This window comes from Panthera pardus, unplaced genomic scaffold (assembly GCF_024362965.1).
Source record: "Panthera pardus isolate Hobbes unplaced genomic scaffold, ASM2436296v1 HiC_scaffold_11, whole genome shotgun sequence".
NCBI lineage: Eukaryota > Metazoa > Chordata > Mammalia > Carnivora > Felidae > Panthera > Panthera pardus.
The window spans coordinates 98,669,047-98,688,575 of NW_026526666.1; positions in this window are offsets into that span (position 1 = coordinate 98,669,047).

A 19,529-nucleotide genomic window follows, 5' to 3' on the forward strand; every position below is an offset into this window, starting at 1 on the left:
CGGGGCCAGACCGGAGCTGGGAGCTGGATCCCCGGTCCGGTTGACCTTCTGGAGGCCTGAGCGAGCCCGGGAGCCCAGCCCCCTTTGTCTATAAAGCCAGCCGAGTGCATCCGCTCCTCCCTCCCCTAGCCGATCTCCACACCTGAAAAGAATGACCTTGTTTGAAATAGTCAAATGATGGAGCCTACTATGTGCCAGGTGTTTTCCACGTACTCACATATCCGATTGCCCCTACAATCTTGTGTGTGGTAGGTACTATTGATTCTATTCGCCTGTGCCGATGAGGAGGAAACTGAGGCACAGAGAAATTAACTGTCTTGCATAAAGTCCCTCGGGTGGTAAATGGTGGACCTGGGGTTTGAACTCTAACCCTAATGCTAAAATATTCCAGCTCCAGGCCTCTGATGATAATACTGTACTTTGTCTACATTAGGACACACCTTGCCCAAGCTCACAGGGCCAGTAACTGGTGGAACTGGGATTTGAACCCAGGCAGTCTGGCCCCGGGGCTGGAGGAGCTCCACTGCCACCCCCTTGAAGCTTCCTAGGGAGTAAATGTCAAGACCTGCCAGTCCTGATGTCTGCTGTTCATATTAATCAGATTATGCGTGAATCAATTCGCAGGGATAAGGGAAGAGAGGGTGGGGGCAGACAGACACCCAGGGGCGGCCCTACACACAGGACGGTAGAGCTGGGCATGTGGCTCCTGATGGTCACTAACGTTTTGCAGCACTAGATAAAGCACAGAGGCCTGAGTCATGTAAACTCATCCACCCAGCCATTTGGGGAGAGAAGTTAGTTTTATTATTCCCGTTTTGCAGAAGAAGACACTGAGGCTCGGAGGCCACGTGACTTGCCTGAGGTCACACACTTGCCCATATATGTCATCCAGGCCGTAAATTGCTCTCCCCCGTTCTGTCAGACCCTGAAGCTGTGTTCCATCCTCCAGCCTGGCCCACTCTCCGTGCCGTGATTGAGACTGAGGCATTTAGTGTGGGCAGCCCTGTGGGCCCTGGATGCCAGCCATAGGTGGGTGGAGCAGGGTGTGCAGAAACCGGAGAAAAGTCAAGCAGGGACAAAACCACAAAAGCCGTCCCTCCCCCCAGAAGTTTCGCGGCCAGTTGAGAAGACCAGTGAACACCGTCTTGAAGAGGGCAAATGCTCCTTCAGGAAGAGAATCGATAAGGCCAGAGGGAGGCTGGACAGCGTGGAATCCTTCTGCTCTTAATTGCAATTCGTCTCTGGGCTTCAGCTTTACAGCGATGATCATATCAAACGTTCTACTTGTTTGAAATGTGTGTGTATGTGTGTGTGTGTTTTATTTTATTTTATTAATTTAGTCTGAGAGGGTGTGGGAGGGGCAGAGAGAGAGGGAGAGGGAGAAGCCCAAGCAGGCTCCAGCACCATCAGTGCGGGGCCCGACGTGGGGTTTGAACTCATCAACCATGGGATCATGACCTGAGCCGAAACCAGGAGTCAGAGGCTTAACCACCTGAGCCACCCAGGCACCCTGAAATGTGTCTCGTAAGTTCTCTTGGTTGGTTGGTTTGTTTGTTCATATCCTGCACACATTAAGCCTGAGGATTTGTTAGAAGGCCAGACATTCCTGTTCTTACCCATCTCCTCTCTTCTGAGCATTTATTAAATGCTTTCTGAAGATAATGGATCAGAAAGGATATACCGAGCTCTCACGGCTCATCCAGCACTGTGCCAAAATTACAGTGTAAAGACGCACGAGAAAAATGAAAGCCAGCCACAGCCTGCGTGGAGTGGTCTGCAATCCAGGTGGGGGCTGGGACAGAGAGTAGTTGGAAAACAATCCCAGAGGACATAAAGGACACGGGTGCCAGTGCTAGGCAGACGCTGAGGGACCGAGGGGCTCCCCAATAGCTCTTTGGGGTGCTAGCTTCCAAGCACAAGGATGAGGAGTCTCAACTGGAAAGAAAGGACACTAGGCAGAGAACCAGAATGTCTGGGAAAGGGCCCCAGTTTTCACTCTAGTCACTTGGCTGTGTCTCCCCTAGATTCCCAGCTCTGCCAGCTCCAGAAAGTGTACATACATTCCTGAACGCTGAAAGACCTAAGATAATACAAGTATTTAAATAAGGGCAACTTTGTCAAGGTTTACTTTTCTTAGTCCTGGTGTTTTTAGGTCCCTAAATTGGAAGCCGCGTCTCCAACTGGTCTAGGTCTGACTTAGATTTTTCTAAAATTTTTTACTCCAAAATATTTTTTTTTAAGTGTACGTGGATGTAATCTCTACACCCAACATGGGGCTCGAACTCACGACCTGGACATCAAGAGTTCATGCTCCTCCGGCTGAGCCATCCAGTTGCCCCCTCTGAAACCATTGAAAACTTACGATAAAGTTGTGAGAATAGGGGCGCCCGGGTGGCTCCGTCACTTGAGCATCTGACTCTTGATTTCAGCTCAGGTCATGATCTCATGGTTTGTGAGTTTGAGCCCTTGTGTCAGGCTATGTGCTGACAGCGCAGAGCCTAATTGGGATTCTCTCTCTCCCTCTCTCTCTCTGCCCCTCCCCTGCTCACCCACGTGCTCTCTCTCTCTCTCTCTCTCAATTTAACTAAACATTTAAGAAAAATTTTCTTTCAAAAAATGTCAAATTGGAAATAATTGAAGCAAACTTACAAGGAGTATTAGCATAGTCACCGCCCAGATGCAAGGATCATTACCATTTTGCCCTATTTGTTTAGCTAGCTAGCTAGCTAGCTCTCCATTTTTTGCTGGGCCATTTCAAAGTAGGTTGAAGTTGTTGTGACATTTCGCTCTTAAATACTTCAACCTGCATCACCTAAGAACAAGGACATTTTTCTACATAATCACAATGCTGCTATCACACCCAAGAAAATTGACAATGATTTCCTAATAGCCCCTTGTATCCAGTCCGTATTCAAATTTCCACAATTATTCCCCCAAATGTCTTTTATAGTTGTTTTCTTGAATCAGGATCCAGTTAAGTTGCATGCATTGCATTTGGTTATTGTGTTCGTTAGTCTTTTTAATTTTCTTAATGTTTATCTTTGGGAAGGGAGGGGCAGAGAGAGAGGGAGACACAGAATCCCAAGCAGGCTCCAGGCTCTGAGCTGTCAGCACAGAGCCCGACGCGGGGCTCGAAAACATGAACAGCGAGATCATGACCTGAGCCGAAGTCAGACGCTTAACCCACTGAGCCACCCAGGCGCCCCATTCTTTAGTCATTTTAAATCTAGAATAATCTCCCCATCCAAGATACTGACTTTTGGAAGATATCTGGCCAGATAGTTTGTAGAAGGTGGTGCATTTTGGATTCATTAGATTGGTTCCTCATGGCATTACTTAGCTCATTCCTCTCTCCCCTATTTTTCCTGAGATCACATTTAGGTTAGACCTAATGGCCTGAACACTTTGTGAGTAAAGCTACGTATGTTCCATTGCGCCCCATCAGGAACACATTATGCCTGGTTGTCTTATTTTCGGTGATGCTAAATTTGATCTCTTGGTTAAGAGTATGACCACCACATCCCTCCCGGAAAAACATATTTTCCGTCTTTGCAATTTGCAAGTAATCTCTGGGTGATACTTTGACACAGGCAAATATCCCGTTTGCCTACAACCTTTCACTTCATGGTTTTGCATCCACTGGTGATAATGCCTGATTCAGTCACTTTGTGGGGGTTGCAAAATGGCAAATTAAAAAAAAATTTTTTCTAAATGTTTTTATTTATTTTTGAGACAGAGAGAAACAGAGCATGAGCAGGGGAGGGGCAGAGAGAGAGGGAGACACAGAATCCGAAGCAGGCTCCAGGCTCTGAGCCATCAGCACAGAGCCTGACTTGGGGCTTGAACTCACAAGCTACAAGAAGTCAGACGAACAACTGTTTGAACCACCCAGGCACCCCTAAAGATTTTATTTTTTAAGTAATCTCTGCATTCGATGTGGGGCTTGAACTCACAATTCTGAGGTCAAGAGTCACATGCTCCACCAACAGAACCAGTCAGGTGCCCCCCACCTCTCTCTCTCTCTCTCTCTCTCTTTTGATAGTCACTATGAACTCTTGGATTTTATTTATTCAATGTTTTACAATAAGTTACAGTCATTAGTGGTTTTAATGATCAGATTGTCCTGATGATGGCCAGGGAAACCCTTTAAACTAGCTTCGGGTCCTTTTAATGTGTCTCCATTAGTCTTTAAGCATGCTCTTGTTTCTGGTACAAGATGTTCCACCTGGAATGAATGAATTCCTCTAAAGAGCCCTGATTCCTTTTTGTGAGAAAAGGCATTTAGAAACTAGAATTTGGACATTAGGTGTACTCATTGCTACTTTGGTTGTCACGAGCATTTCTGAAAGGTAAAATAACAATATTGCTGCAAGCTATTTTGGTTTCTTAGTTTCATTACGATTTACTTTCCTTTTAATTTCAGTATCTTAGAACCTGCCAAAGTCAAGATATGCCTCCCCTGTTTGACTGAGGTCTTAGACTTTCTAAATTATTTTTTGTGAACAGCCAATTAGTGCAAAAATACCCAAAACAAAAAACTGATTTTCCCCATAGTTATACATACTTAAATAATAAATCTATTCTACAATACTTTGATGTATCCACTTTAGAGATGATCTTGTTGAGTTCCTATTACTATCAGTGAAGGTTTTCATCTCACACACACTCCTTTATCATTTCCTCCATCCTCTTAAAATATGACAATTTTATTTTTATTGATTGATTTAAAAAAAATTTTTTTTTAATGTTTATTTATTTTTGAGGCAGAGAGAGACACAGCATGAGCAGGGAAGGGGCAGAGAGAGAGAGGGAGACACAGAATGTGAAGCAGGCTCCAGGCTCTGAGCGGTCAGCACAGAGCCCGACGCGGGGCTCGAACTCATGAACCGTGAGATCATGACCTGAGCCAAAGTCAGACACTTAACCGACTGAGCTACCCAGGCGCCCCTGATTGATTGATTTTTTTTTTTTTTTAATGAAGCTACTCTTTTTTTTTTTTTAATTTTTTTTTTAAAGTTTATTTATTTTTGAGACAGAGAGAGACAGAGCATGAATGGGGGAGGGACAGAGGGAGAGGGAGACACAGAATCGGAAGCAGGCTCCAGGCTCTGAGCCATCAGCCAAGAGCCTGACGCGGGGCTCGAACTCACGGACCGCGAGATTGTGACCTGAGCCGAAGTCGGACGCTTAACCGACTGAGCCACCCAGGCGCCCCTGATTGATTGATTTTTAATGTTTATTTATTTTTGAGAGAATGAGAAAGAGAGAGTGAGTGGGGGAAGGGCGGGGGTGGGGGACAGAGGATCTGAAGCAGGCTCTGCGCTGATAGCAGGGCTCGAACTCAAGAACTGTGAGATCGTGACCTGAGGCGAAGTCGGATGCTCAACCGACTGAGCCACCCAGGTGGCCTCACAATTTTTAGTTAAGTACACATTCAATGTTTTCCTTATTATAACTAAATACATTTCATTCAATACTGAGCCAAGAAGTATCCTTTCTTGTGCAACTTTTTCTTTTCCCTGGCGTTGATAATTGCCTGGGTTTTTTTTCATTTGTTTTGTACTCTTTGAAGATCCTAATCTCCCCCTACACTCTCCGAAAGATGTATAAACTTCTCAAGGTGTTCCTTACAGGCAAATCTATCAGATAACTTACATTTTTAAAACTTTCTTGGAGACTTCAGCCCTCCTTTCTGGACCTTGTTTCAGCTGTCATCCTGGGACTTCCTTACATGTTTGAAAATGGCTTTATTCCATGTTGACACTTGACTGGTAGTCAGTTGCAACAGGATTTTAGGTTGAAAGACATTTTTAATCTTAGGTTGACATGTTTGAAGACATTTTCCCCACCGCCCTCCAGCTTCTCTTGTTGCTTTTGAGCAGTCTATTGCACTCTTGGTCATTCATGTACTGTGTGTGTTCTTTCTGGAATCATTCATAATCTTCTCCTTATTATTCGTAGCCTGAAATTCAAGATGGTGACTTTGTTTTCCTGGAGATCTTTTTTTTTTGTTCACTGTTCTGGGCACATGGAGATCTTTTCGTTCTAGAGTCTCTTGTTCTTCAGTCCTGGAAACGTTTGTTGTAGTATTACTTTGACAATTACTTCCCTACTCCTTTCGCGGTTCTCTTTTCTGGAATTTCTAGTAGCTAGCTATCGAATCTCCTGCAATGTCCCACCATTAAAAAAGGATTTCTTCTTCTATTGTGCAAATTTTCCTTTTTGTTCTACCTTCTGTGGAATTTCTCCAACCCTACCTTCAATCCTTCTATTGGCTCAAAAAAAAAAAATGTTCAGCATCTATATTTTTGTTTTCCAAAAGATCTTTCTCATTGTTTGATTGCTCCTCAATGACAGCAACTGTTCTTGTTGCACAGAACTGACGTTTTTATTTAACTCTCGGAAGACGCTAATGATAGTTTCCTTGATGTTTTCGTGCACTCAGCATTATGTCTGTTTCATCAGGATAATTATTTTCTGTTTGTTTGTTTTGGTCTTGTCTTTCATGTTAGAGGTTTCCTCCACAGAGTCTTTGCTCAGAGTCTCCAGCCCAACTTCTGGGAACTTCTGGAGTATTTCGCAGAGGATTTTTGTTCTGACTCCATTTTGTCCATCCTCTGGAACAAGTTTTTTTCTTCTTCTTCTTCTTCTTCTTCTTCTTCTTCTTCTTCTTCTTCTTCTAAAGTTTATTTATTTTGAGAGAGAGAAAGAGAGCACAAGCAGGGGGAGGGGCAGGGAGAGGGAGAGAGAATCCTAAGCAGGCACCTCACTGTCAGCGCAGAGCCCCGACGTGAAGCCCGATCCCGCGACCGTGAGATCACGACCTGAGCTGAAACCAAGCGTCAGATGCTTAACCGACTAAGCCACGCAGGCACCCCTTTTCTCTATTCTTTATAGAAAACAACCACAATGTCATAACATTTATTGACCCTTTACTAAGTGCCTGACACTGTTCTGAGCACTTTATGTGCGTGGGTTCATGGAATCCTTCCAATGTCTCTAGGAAGTACGTACTGTATTTAGTTGTATTTGAGTTACAAAGAGCCGCTGAGAGGTTAAGCTTATTCAAGATCACCGGATAGTCAAGGCAGCCCCAGGGTTTCAACTCTAGGTTGTCCGGCTCTGGACCCCTCACTTCTTTTTCTTTTCCTCTTTTTCTTTCTGGGCCTTAGAAGTGGAGCTGGGTTTACCAACCTTCTCAGTTCATGATCCACCATTGTCCCGCATCTCACTTCTTCCCCATTTCTTCCCCATTTCTCTTATTTATTTTCCCCACGTATTCCTAATCCTTAGCCCCTCTCACCCTGCCCCAGGACATTCACACTGGTGTTTGCCGCCTGCACCTTAAATCACGCACCGGTCCTTGCAGGACATGCATGGTTGTTCAGTGAGTGTACTCAGCAAAGCAAGCCACTTATGCAGTGCCTACCAGGTGCGAGGTGTTATTCCTGACCAAGGGTCAGCAAACTACAGCCTGTTGGCAGATTTTGTAAGACACACAAGCTAAAAATGGTTTTCACGTATTTAATTCGTTGAAACAAAATCAAAAGAAGAAGAATATTTTATGATACGCAAATTGTCCATCAGTAAGTTTTAGGGGTACACGCTCACATTCATTCATTTATATCTTGTCTATAGCTGTTCTCATGCTGCATCGGCTGTATGGCACAAGGCCTAAAATATATACTATCCAGCCCTTTACAGGGAAAATAATTGCTGACCCCTGCTTGAGATGTTAGGGTGCAGATTTAACATATGTTTTAACTTATATAAAACAAATAATGTGTTTTTTTATTTTAAATTTTTAAAATGTTTATTTATTTTTCAGAGAGAGAGAGAGAGAGAGAGAGTGAGTGGGAGACAGAGACAGAGAGAGAGAGGGAGACACAGAATCCGAAGCGGGTTCCAGGCTCTGAGCTGTCAGCACAGAGACCGATAAGGGGCTCGAACTCACGAACCATGAGATCGTGACCTGAGCCGAAGTCGGCTGCTCAAATGACCGAGCCACCCAAGCACCCCAAAACAAATGAGGGTTTAATGGAGTGGAGGCATGCATGTAATTCATCATCCCATCTGGGACTTTTGAGAGTGAAAAAGAGGCTGTTAATTTCTAGGACGACTTGGGGTAAACTAGTCTATCCCTGGAAAAACAGGATGTGTGGTCATCTCTCTCCAACTGTCCTCGTGCCTGAGATCACTGGCTTTGTTCATTGCATTTTTTAGAATTTGCTGTCGTTGGATACACAACTCTCAGCAAACCAGGGCCAGATCTGGGCCACGACAGTTTTGGTATAGCATGCAAACTAAGGTTCTTAAATGGTCGAGGAAAGAAAAAAAATCAAACGAAGAATAGTGTTTTGTGACATACACAAACTACATGAAATGCACATTTCAGTGTCCACCCGTCCATTTGTATATCATCTAAAGCCTAAAGCAACAGAGACTCTATGCTCTGAAAAGCCCAAGATATTTACTATCCGGCCTTTTACAAAAAGGCTTGCCAAGCCGTGCTCTGAGTGACGGCTTCTAACTGCTGCGGTCTTCTGTCGTGTGACCCCCTCATCTTACTGGTTCATTCCCCTGTGAGCCTCTGGCTTGCCCCCTGGCTTCCCCGTCACAAACCTCCCTGAGCTACATCGAGGTGAGACAGTTGGCTCATGCCGTGGCCGCACACTTCATTTTCCTTTCTTCTGTGCTGTTAACAATTTCCAAGATTTTCCTTTTGTTTTTCTCTTTTCACTATTTGACATTCCATCAAGCAGTGCTATTTCCTGTCTCTAGACCAGTCACACACATCATTTATGCAACAAATATTAACCGAGCACTTCACTTACAGAACATGCGATTATTCTGGGCAGTGGGTATACAGCAAACGAGCAGAGAAAAGTCCTTGCCCTCTGGGAGCTTACGGTGGCCAGTGCTGTATTCATGGGGCCCTTACCCCGCTCGGGTGCCCTTCTCAGCACCTGGCGTCAACAGCGTTGGAACCCTCACAACGCGAGGGTGTGAAGTAGGCAATGTCACCTCCGTTTGCCAGACGAAGAGACCGGCGCAGAAATGCCAAGGCGGGGGCGGGGCGCCTGGGCGGCTCAGTCGGTTGAGTGTCCGACTCTTGATTTCAGCTCAGGTCATGACTCGTGGTTCGTGAGATCGAGCCCTGCGCCGGGCTCTGCACTAACAGCACAGAGCCTGCTTGGGATTCTCTCTCTCTCCCTCTCTCTGCCCATCCCTCCTCTCAAAATAAGTAAATAAAGAAGAAGAAGAAGAAAAAAAAGAAATGCCAGGGTAGGACGTGAACTCCACCCCTGACTGGTTGTGGCTCTCAGCATTTTGATCTCCTGACCCTGCACAACGTTGCCAACACTCCACCCTTAATTTCCACCTTCCTAATTTTTGCCATTCTGATGAGTATAAAATGCTCTCTCCTAATGTCGTTTTCATTTGCACTTCTCTGATCTCTAGTGAATTTGAGTATTTCTAGAATCTGGGCTCTTGACTCCTGTTCATTTGCTTCTTGAAATCCAACGAGTGTATCTTCTTCTGCAACTGGCATATTTTCTAAACAGAGTGGGGGAAAAAATGTTTTAACAGAGAAACTCCCAGGCGTTTAGGTGCCTTCCTCCCTGAGGAAGTCGCAACTTGAGGCTTGTGTTCTAGAAAGGGGACATACAGGTCTTGGCATGAAGTGCTTCGTGCGGACCGCTTAGGGTCAAAGTGCAAACCTCTCAACAGCCCTGTGACTTCTGGCCAATCACAAAATGCTCTGGGCCTCTACCTCCTGCTCTGTAAAGTGGGGTTAGTGATGGCCACTGCCGCATGGGATTGCTGGAGAAGCAAAGTGCTTGGCACATAAAAGGTGCCAGTCAGTATTAGCTACTATTTCTAACCCTGTCAGTGCTCATGAGAAAGGGAAAAAGTGTCATTATGCGGTGATGTCACAGAGAGTTTAGCATTTTCCGGGGGATCTCCCATGACAGTGTGAATAATCTGGGTACTTGGCTTTTTTCTGAGGGAGATGTTGCTAGGCGAAAGGCATTACAGGACCCGAAAGTTTAGGTCAGGAGTAAAACACGATTGTTGGACAGCATGGCTTCATGTGGGGTTTGGGATCACTGCTCTCGTCCAGCTGTCACATCAGAAGGGTATTCCAGGGGTGCCTGAGTGGCTCAGTCAGTTAGGCGTCCGACTTCGGCTCAGGTCATGACCTCACGGTTTGTGAGTTCAAGCCCTGCATCAGGCTCTGGACTGACAGCTCAGAGCCCGGAGCCCGCTTCAGATTCTGTGTCTCCCTCTCTCTGCCCCTCCGCTGCTTGCACTCTCTGTCTCCCATTGTCTCAAAAATAAATAAAAATTGGGGCGCCTGGGTGGCTCAGTCGATTGAGCGTCAACTTCAGCTCAGGTCATGATCTCGCAGTCTGTGAGTTTGAGCCCCGTGTCGGGCTCTGTGATGACAGCTGGGAGCCTGGAGCCTGCTTCGGATTCTGTGTCTCCCTCTCTCTCTGACCCTCCCCCGCTCATGCTCTGTCTCTCTCTCTCTCTGTCAAAATAAATAAACATTAAAAATTTTTTTTAATAAATAAAAAATAAATAAACATTAAAAAAATTTTGAAAAGAGAAAAAAAGAAGGGTATTCCAGCCATATGCTCACAGGCTTGGGGCTATAATCGGATGCTCACTCCCCACTGTCCCAGATCTGGGGGCTCGGGTGCCATAGGAGGCATCCAGGGGTCCCTTTGGGGCTCCTTGTCCTGGGATCCTCACTAGGGGGTCTGAAAGAGGCCGAGTAAAGACCCAGACCCAATGGGTGGGAGTGGAGAACAGGCTTGACCTTCTTCCTACAAACGCTGACCCATGCCTGGGGCTTCTGTGCTGGGATGTAAGATATGTTTGTTCCCTTCGGGGCCCATCCGGAAAGACCCTGAATGCCCATTGAAACCAGAGTTGAAGTCGTCTCACTGAAAGGGAAGTCATACCATATTAACGGGCTCTGGTGTCTGACTGAGCTGGGCTCGAATCCCCGCTGGGTGACCTTGGGCAAGTGTTTTAACTTCTCTGAGCCCATCTTTCTAATGTCTGTCTCATGGGGCTTCTTCATCTTTTGTGTGTTACATATGGATCCCTTCTATGGTTGGTGAAACCTATGGACCCTTTCTTTAAATAACATTTTAAAAAGCACATAGTGGGGGCTCCTGGGTGTCTCAGTCAACTCAGGTCATGATCTCGTGGTTTGTGAGTTTGAGTCCTGTGTCGGGCTCTGTGCTGACAGCTCAGAGCCTGGAGCCTGCTTCAGATTCTGTGTCTCCCTCTCTCTCTCTGTCCCTCCCCAGCTCACGCTCTCTCTCTCTCTCTCTCTCTCTCTCTCAAAAATAAATAAACATTAAAAAAAAAAGCATATAGGTGTGCTGGGTGGGCTCAGTCAAACATCCAACTCTTGATCTCAGCTCAGGTCTTGATCTCAGGGTCATGAGTTCAAGCTCCGTGCTGGGCTTCTCAAAAAGCGTGAATCCTACTTCAAAATAAAACAAAACAAACTATTGGGGATTTCTGTTGGGGACAGAGTTACAACAACGCTCTGGCTTATTGCCTACCTTCATAACAGAAGCAAATGCTAAATTCCAGTTAGAAGTTAGTGAAAATAAAGAAGTAATTTTTTTTCCCCACCCAAATGCAAGAACCCCCAGATTCTGTATATCCCTTGGGGTGGACCCTGGGGTAAGAATCCCCAAATTAGATGCTCTAGGTCTCAGAACGGGGCCTGGCTCTGGAGGTACTCAATAAATGATGATTTCCAGCAGCAGAAAACGGGCTCCCCCCTTGGAGAGGGAAGGAGAGTCAAAGATTTGCATTCTGTTCCAGGAGGAGAGGGAACTGTTTCCTAGAATGGATTAAATCACTCCTTCTAATAGAGCAAAGAAGAAAGTTCTGTTTCTGCATCACAACTAGTTGACCATTCATTTCCTGGTTCCCAGGGTGCTGTGTGTGTTTTCTAAGGGACTAATCAGGGAGCTTTTCAGCAAGCCTGATAATTGGTTAAATGTCAGTTTCCACATCTATAAAGTGGTAACGATGATGCCAGATCTCACTGAGATGGGCACATTTAAAATGCCTTGGAAGCTTGGCAATGGGAGTTAAATATATTTTATTAATCTTTGACCTCTAAATATCAAAAGAAACCCCATGAGTGGGTCAGTGGTTTCTGCTTTTGAAAAACCGGCTTAGTTAGTAGGTAGAAGGGCCCTTAGTTTTAAAAGGATTTCGCAATTTCTCATTTGCAAGAGAGGGAGGGTGTTCGTAAATAAAACTGTGGTGAAACCGTGCAGGGGCTGTGATTCAGCCAATCCCGGGGCTTCCGGTGTATCGAGTAAAAGCAGTTTTGAAAATGTGACTTTTCCCAAATGGAGAAATGCAATTTGAGCCCCACTGAAAAGAGCCGGGTGAATCTAAGCCTATCCAAGACAGGAGACTTTTCTGTGCGCTTGTGTGTGTGAGGGTGTGCGTGAAGGGTACACGTCAGGTTTGCGTAAGGGTGTGCAGAGGAGTGTGCAGCTATGTGTGTAGGGGTACGTATGTGTAGGAGGAATGGGGTTTGAGATCTGCACTGGAGGGGAAAAGAAGAGGCTAACCTTTGTGCTCTCGGTTCTGTTTCTGGATAAATCTGTCCAGGGCAGAAGAGAGTGGCCACGCCTGAGGATTTGCGGGTCCCCGTTTGACAAGTGCCTACTATGTGCCGGGCCCTGTCAAATGTCTGCCAAAGGTCCCCTCTATTTCGCTTCCCTCCCTACTATTTCTGCCCTCTTGCTACTTTTCTTCATTCATTCAGTGTTTTTTGAAAGCTACGGCGTGCCCAGCACTCTGCTGGGATTTGAAGGTCCTGGACTTTTCAACGATGCCAACTCTTGGGGTGCGGGGGAGGGGGCGGGGAGAAGCTACAGGTACAGATGAAATGGGAACAGTTAGAATCGAGACATATATTTTTGACTTGCAAGGGACATCAGGAGCCAAAGGGTCCTAAGTCGTCACTTTACAGGTGCACTTGTCTGCCGGGGCAGCCATGACAACGTACCACAGACTAGGCGGCTTCAACAGCAGAAGTGGATTTTCTTACAGTCCGGAGGCTGGAGGTCCAGGATCAAGGGGTCTGGAAAGTTGCTTTCGCCTGAGGCCTCTCTCCCGAGCTTGTGGGTCGTCTTCTCCCTGTGTCTTCATGCGATCTTTCCTCCGCGTGTGTCTGGTTCCTAATTCCTCGTAAAAGGACACCGGTCAGACTAGATCAGGGCCCACCCTAGCGACCTCATTTGAACTTAATGACTTCCGGAAAGGCCTCACCTCTGAATAAGGTTACGTTCTGAGGTACTGAGGATTAGGACCCCAACCTACGGATTTCAGAAGGACACAGCTCAGCCCGTAACAGCAGATGTGGAAAGGATTTGCCCAAGCTCATCGGCAGCAGAACTGGGACCAGGATGCAGTCTCCCAACTTCTGGTCTCGTTCTTCTCCTTCTCCTTCTTCTCCTTCTCCTTCTCCTTCTCCTTCTCCTTCTCCTTCTCCTTCTCCTCCTCCTCCTTCTTCTTCTTCTTCCCAGTCTTGTTTACAGCCTTGCTTTGTGGGGCTAAAGCATCACATGCTTAAAACTATCCAACAACAGGGGCGCCTGGGTGGCTCAGGCGGTTAAGCGTCCAAATCTTGGTTTTAGCTCTGGTCGTGATCTCACAGTTTGTGAGTTCGAGCCCCGCATTGGGCTCCGAGTTGCCAGAGCAGAGCCTGTTTGGGATTCTCTCTCTCTCTTTCTTTCTCTGTCCCTCCCTGCTTGCTCGCACTCTCTCTGTCTCAAAATAAATAAACTTAAAAAAAAAAAAAAAGATCCAACAACAAGATCCAGGCACACACTGTTAGTCTTGGAAAGCTTGGAGAACACTCACTCCACTGAGTGAGTCTTGCCAAGGGCAGGGGTAGAGGTGGGAGAGCAGAGCATAGATTGAGGCAGGAAGGACCGGTGTATTCGGGGTTGGGGAGGGGGAAACACCTGTCTCCTGGATGGGGGGCTGTTAGGATGTTCTCAGCTGGTCTCCTTCCCTCTTCCCTCACCCACTTCTAGGCCATTCTCAACCCGGCAGCCACAGTGACCCCTTAAAAACCTCAAGTCAGTTCATTTCCCTCCTCTGTTCATGATTTCTCTCGCCTCAGCTGCTTTATTCAGAAATTCTCCATTCATTCTCTCCGAAACCCTCTCAGCCTCAGCTGGCTTGTGTGTCTGCTCTCAGCGACCTCTGACCTCCACCGGGAAGGGCCCTGGGAAGTTTCTGGGAAGCTGGGTCAAGAGAACACGACTGTTCCTCAAGTTATACGTGGCTTCTGAGTTTCTTTTCTTTTCTTCATTTGGCCTGGAGACAGCTGACAGGGCTCAGGACATCATGCTCCCCTAAAACGTGGCACTCTGGCGTATTGAATACCGTAAAGGAGTGAGAAAATGGCAGAGGCAGGAGGCACTCTGAACTTCCCCTGAAGCAGGTCACAGAACCTTCGAGAGAGAGGGGTCCTCTGTATGCCTGGAGAAAAAGAACATCCCTACCCCTGAGACAGAGGGACACCGAGAGGGATCTGAGCGAATGGGCCTTGCCAGGTCTCCCCCAGTTCTCTATCTTGCGTGCACACCCCGTTGCCCGTAATATCTTTCCACGACTGCCCTCTCTTCATCCAACCTAGCATACAAACTCTCAGGTTTAAGCATTTTTTCCAGGTCTTCATTTCCTTAGGAAGGTTCCCGTGTCCCGTAAAACTTATATTAACGTGTGTGTTTTCTCCTATAATCCGTCTCTGTCGGTGGTTTGATGTGTGGACCCTAGTGTGGCCAGGGACCCTAAGAAGTGGAGGGAATTTTTTCTCCTCCCTGCACAACCTTCTCCTTCAAGCTGAGGTGGAGGCCTTGCCTTTCCGGGGAATCCGTCTAACATCCTCCTCCTTAGCATCTTTCACTTGGGGGCTCCCAGGGCTGAAGCAGCTGACGTCACCAAAGCGGGCAGGGAAGGGTTGAGACACGGTGGCATCTGCCTGTGCTTTCTGGTACCACAGTGACCCTTGAGATCTGCACTGGAGGCGAAAAGAAGAGGCTGACCTTTGTGCTCTTGGCTCTGTTTCTTAAATCCGTCCAGGGCAGAAAAGAGTGGCCAAGCCTGAGGATTGGAGGGTCCCCAGCAGTTGTCTGCGAAGATGTCTCTTAACTAGGTCATCCAGAAAGGTCTTCCTTGGTCCCTGTGGGAATTGGGAAAAGCCAGGGGAGTGCTGAAAATCCCCACAGGCCTTGGAGCAGAGGCCAAATATTTTCCATCAGAGGCCTGAAGCCTCACGTCTAAGTGGTGTTAAAACAAAATTCATCTGAGTAAATCCAAAGATCAAATTGGCCTCATTCAGTGATTCACGAAATCGGCAGCACCCATCTAGCAAATGCAAAGGAGCCCCGTGGAACGGAAGGAAAGGAAAGGCTTTTTAAGGCCGAGAGGGAACAGAAAAGAGAAATCATTGGGTAGAGAAGGCCTTTAGGCAAGGCCCACGTCCTGAGGGGCGGTCTGTCCGTCATTTCCTAGTGCTGGCCAGGAAATTCCAGGCTGGCTGGTTAAAGGTTTCTGAGGAAGGTCGGGAACAGAAATTAGATGAGGAATTAAGTCTTGCTTTGCTGCACAAATGACTCCATTTGGGGCCTCTTGTCTCCTTTTTCATAGTGGGGAGAGGGGCCCAAATGTGTGAGGCTGGATGAGGTCTGGGGGTGCTTTGGGAAGGGGCGGGCCTTCTCAGGTGCACCTGCCTCCCAGAACACGAAGGAAACCGCACTCCTTGTGTTTCTTGGAGGGGTTCTTAAGACAAATTAGGGTTCGAGTTGGCCAAAAGATGCTTGATTTCAAGGAGTTTTCAAATGATGGGGCTTGTGGTCATGAGCTACTAAATGGTAAGGATACAGAGAAAATCTCAATTTCCTTTGCAACAGAATTGCTGCCTGTTTTCCCCAGCTGACATCCTTTTTTTTTTTTTCTTTGAGCCCAATGTGGGCCTTGAACTCATGAACTGCGAGACCATGACCTGAGCTGAAGTCAGATGCTCAACCGACTGAGCCACCCAGGCGCCCCTGACATCCCCTTTTAAGAAAGATTTGGAGGGATCTTCTATCCCTCTCTCTCTCTCTGCTCCTCCCCCACTAGCACGAGAGCTCTGTCTCTCTCTCTCTCTCTCTCTCTCTCTCAAAAAATAAGTAAACATTAAAAAAAACAAAAAAGGAGGGGCGCCTGAGTGGCTCAGTCAGTGAAACCTCCGACTTCTGCTCAGGTCATGATCTCATAGCTTGTGCTTTCGAGTCCCGCTTGGGGCTTTGCGCTGACAGCTGGGAGCCTGGAGCCTGCTTCGGATTCTGTGTCTCCCTCTCTCTCTCTGCCCCTCCCCGTTCATGCTCTGTCTCTCTCTCTCTCAAAAATAAAAAAAAAATAAACATAAAAAAGAAAGAAAGAAAGAAAGAAAGAAAGAAAGAAAGAAAGAAAGAAAGAAAAGAAAGAAAGACTTTGAAAAGCTCCTTCAGGGGAGCTGGGAATCGGGAGCGAGGTCTCCAAGGGCTCGAATTGTCAACAATAGTTGATGGTTGCCACTCCCTGGGGAGGGGGGGACGGTGGCAATCGCAGCAGGGTTTTGATCTCCGGTAGGTGAGGTTGGTAAGTCTGATGACAATGAAGGCACAGGAGGTGCGCGCAGGGAAGGGCCAGCTGGGAGGAGGCCTGGGCGCTGTCCCTCTTGCTCCTTCCTGCAGATCCTGGATCCCACCTGCTTCTCAAGAGTGCCCAACAAGGGGGCTCAGCTGTAGGATGGAATGTGGTTCCACTCCAAGGCTGGGACGGGCAAGGTCAGGGGCTGCCTCCGCTGGGTTGCAGAAGCGAGGGGCAAAACCCACAACTCACACCTTCCTCCTAACCGTTTGTCAATCTTCGGCGGGGTCGGAAGCTCGAGGAGGAGTATGGGAGCAGCTAGGGAAGGAGGCGCCCGTGGCCTCCTGCAAGCTCGATTTTGCGCAGCCTTCCTTTATGTGAGGGCAGAGGTAGGAATCTCCCCCAGCGAGGATGGTTGCTCAATGTCAGGGACAGCCACCTCTCCTTCCCCCGGTTTCTTTCTCTGCCCTGGTGTCAGCTTTGCTCGCCCTTGGAGAACCTTACTTCAAGCCCAATTGCCCCAGCCAGGTCTTTGTTTTGCGAATTAATCGAATAATAATAGCGCTCCCCCCTGCGGGGAACCGAAGGAAGGCCCGCAGCAGGTTCAGCCTCAGGAGTCGCCTGAAGAGCAGGGCCAGCCCGCCTCCTAAGAGAGGGACTCTGCCCTCTGCTCAGATTCCAGGCTGGGGACATCACCTGTCATTCTTTGCCAGCCCCACTCCTGGCAGTTAGCCCGGCCCCCTGTCCCACCCAGGAACTGAAGGACCGGAGGATAACTGCCTTGCACAGAACCATGGTGATGTTTCCTGCACTTTTGAGTGTAATTTGTTTTATTCACTTTTTTTAAATGGGAATCTAACACTCCTACAGGGAAAGGTAGAGACCTTGTTAAAGGAGAAATTTTAAAGAAGGCTGTAAGTATGACTTTCATACAAATATGAAATAAACATGTGTCAGGGATTTAAACAAACTTTTTAAAATTTTTACATGTTTAATTACTGAAATTTGAGAGAGAGAGAGAGAGAGTGTGCACAAGTGGGGGAGGGGCAGAGAGAGAGAGAGAGAGACATGGAGACAGAGAGAGAGACAGGGCGTGAGCGGGGAAGAGGCAGAGAGAGAGGGAGACACGGAATCCGAAGTAGGCTCCAGGCTCCGAGCTGCCAGCGCAGAGCCCGATTCGGGGCTCGAACCCATGAACTGCGAGATCGTGACTTGAGCTGAAGTCAGCCGCTTAACCGACTGAGCCACCCAGGTGCCCCCATGTGTCAGGGATTTTATTCAATTCATTAACGAATGAGGAGCGGGTACCATGTTACCATCGGTCTGAAGGCAGTCAGGACAGATCAGCCTCATAGATACAACATTGGTCAACATCCACAGTCCAGAGCCAACTGTCACTCTGTCAGACACAGTGTATATTTTTCTGGACAGGAATTATTTGCAGGAGCGCCTGGGTGGCTCAGTTGGTTGAGTGTGTCCACGTCCGACTCTTGATTTCAGCTCAGGTCATGATCTCATGGTGGTCATGGGATCAAGCCCCACGTCGGGCTCTAAGCTAGGCATGGAGCCTGCTTAAGATTCTCTCTCTTCCCCTCTCTCTCTCTCTCTCTCTCTCTCTGCCCCTACCCCACTCATGCTTGCGCGCATGCACTCTCTCGTAAAAAAGAAAAGAAGAGTCATTTGCATTATTCCCAAGAGTCAACAACTTAGTTGTAAAACAGCTCAAAGATGATGACAGCTGCATAGAATAAAATAATTCCAATTCCTAGACAACACCCAGTTTTCTACTGAAGAAACCTCGTAGTTTGGGGGATCCACTTCTAAGCTTTCACTGTTTTTCTCCTCAGCTCTATGGTATGGCTCAAATCATTGTCCCAAAGAGAACCTTCTTAGAACCACAACCTAGGATAGGAAATAGGACATTCGCTCCTTGGAAGCCCTTCTTGGGTTCCTTCCAACCATTGATTCCTCTTGCCTTCTTCCCGAAGGTAACTACTGTCCAGATTTCCAAACCCAAGGGCTAGTTGTGTGTATTTTTAAACCTCTGATACGTGTCACCAAAGAGCACGTATGCTTCAACGTCTGGTTTCTTTCACTCGGCAAAATGTTTCTGAGGTTTCTCTGTGTTGTATACACTCATCATTTTCTCACTGCTTTCTATCGCCTCATAGGAGTCCGTTGGATGAACTGGATGAAGAGACCACGGTATCCACTCTACTACTGATGGGCATTTGAGCGGTTCCCAGTTTCAGGAAATAAATGCTGTGGCGAACAATCTTGTGCATGTCCTTTGATGCCCATGTGCTTGCATTTCTCCTGCAGATCAGACGCTGGAGAGGTTCCGTTTTAGTAGATTCTATGAGGGTCCGTAAGCGGTTGAACCAATGTATTCCCACCAGGAGGAGGGAGCTTTCTCACTGCTCCTACCCTCCTACTTCTCCTGCTGTTGTCAGTCTTTCTTCTTTCCAGCTTCTGGGTCCAAGATCCTTTCCTACACTCCCCCAAAGGAAACATCTTCCTGAGAAGTTCAGGCTCTTGCCTACAGTCATTTTTAAATAGCTACTGCCTCAGCAACCGGAGAGATTCTTTAAAAAAAATTTTTTTTTAATGTTTATTTATTTTTGGGAGAGGGACGGAGAGAGACAGAACAGGAGCAGGGGAGAGGCAGAGAGAGAGGGAGACACAGAATCCGAAGCAGCTCCAGGCTCTGAGCTGTCAGCACAGAGCCCAATGCGGGGCTTGAACTCACGAACTATGAGATCATGACCTGAGCTGAAGTCGGATGCTTAACTGACCGAGCCACTCAGGTGTCCCCAGGAAGATTCTTTTACTTATTATTTTAAAAT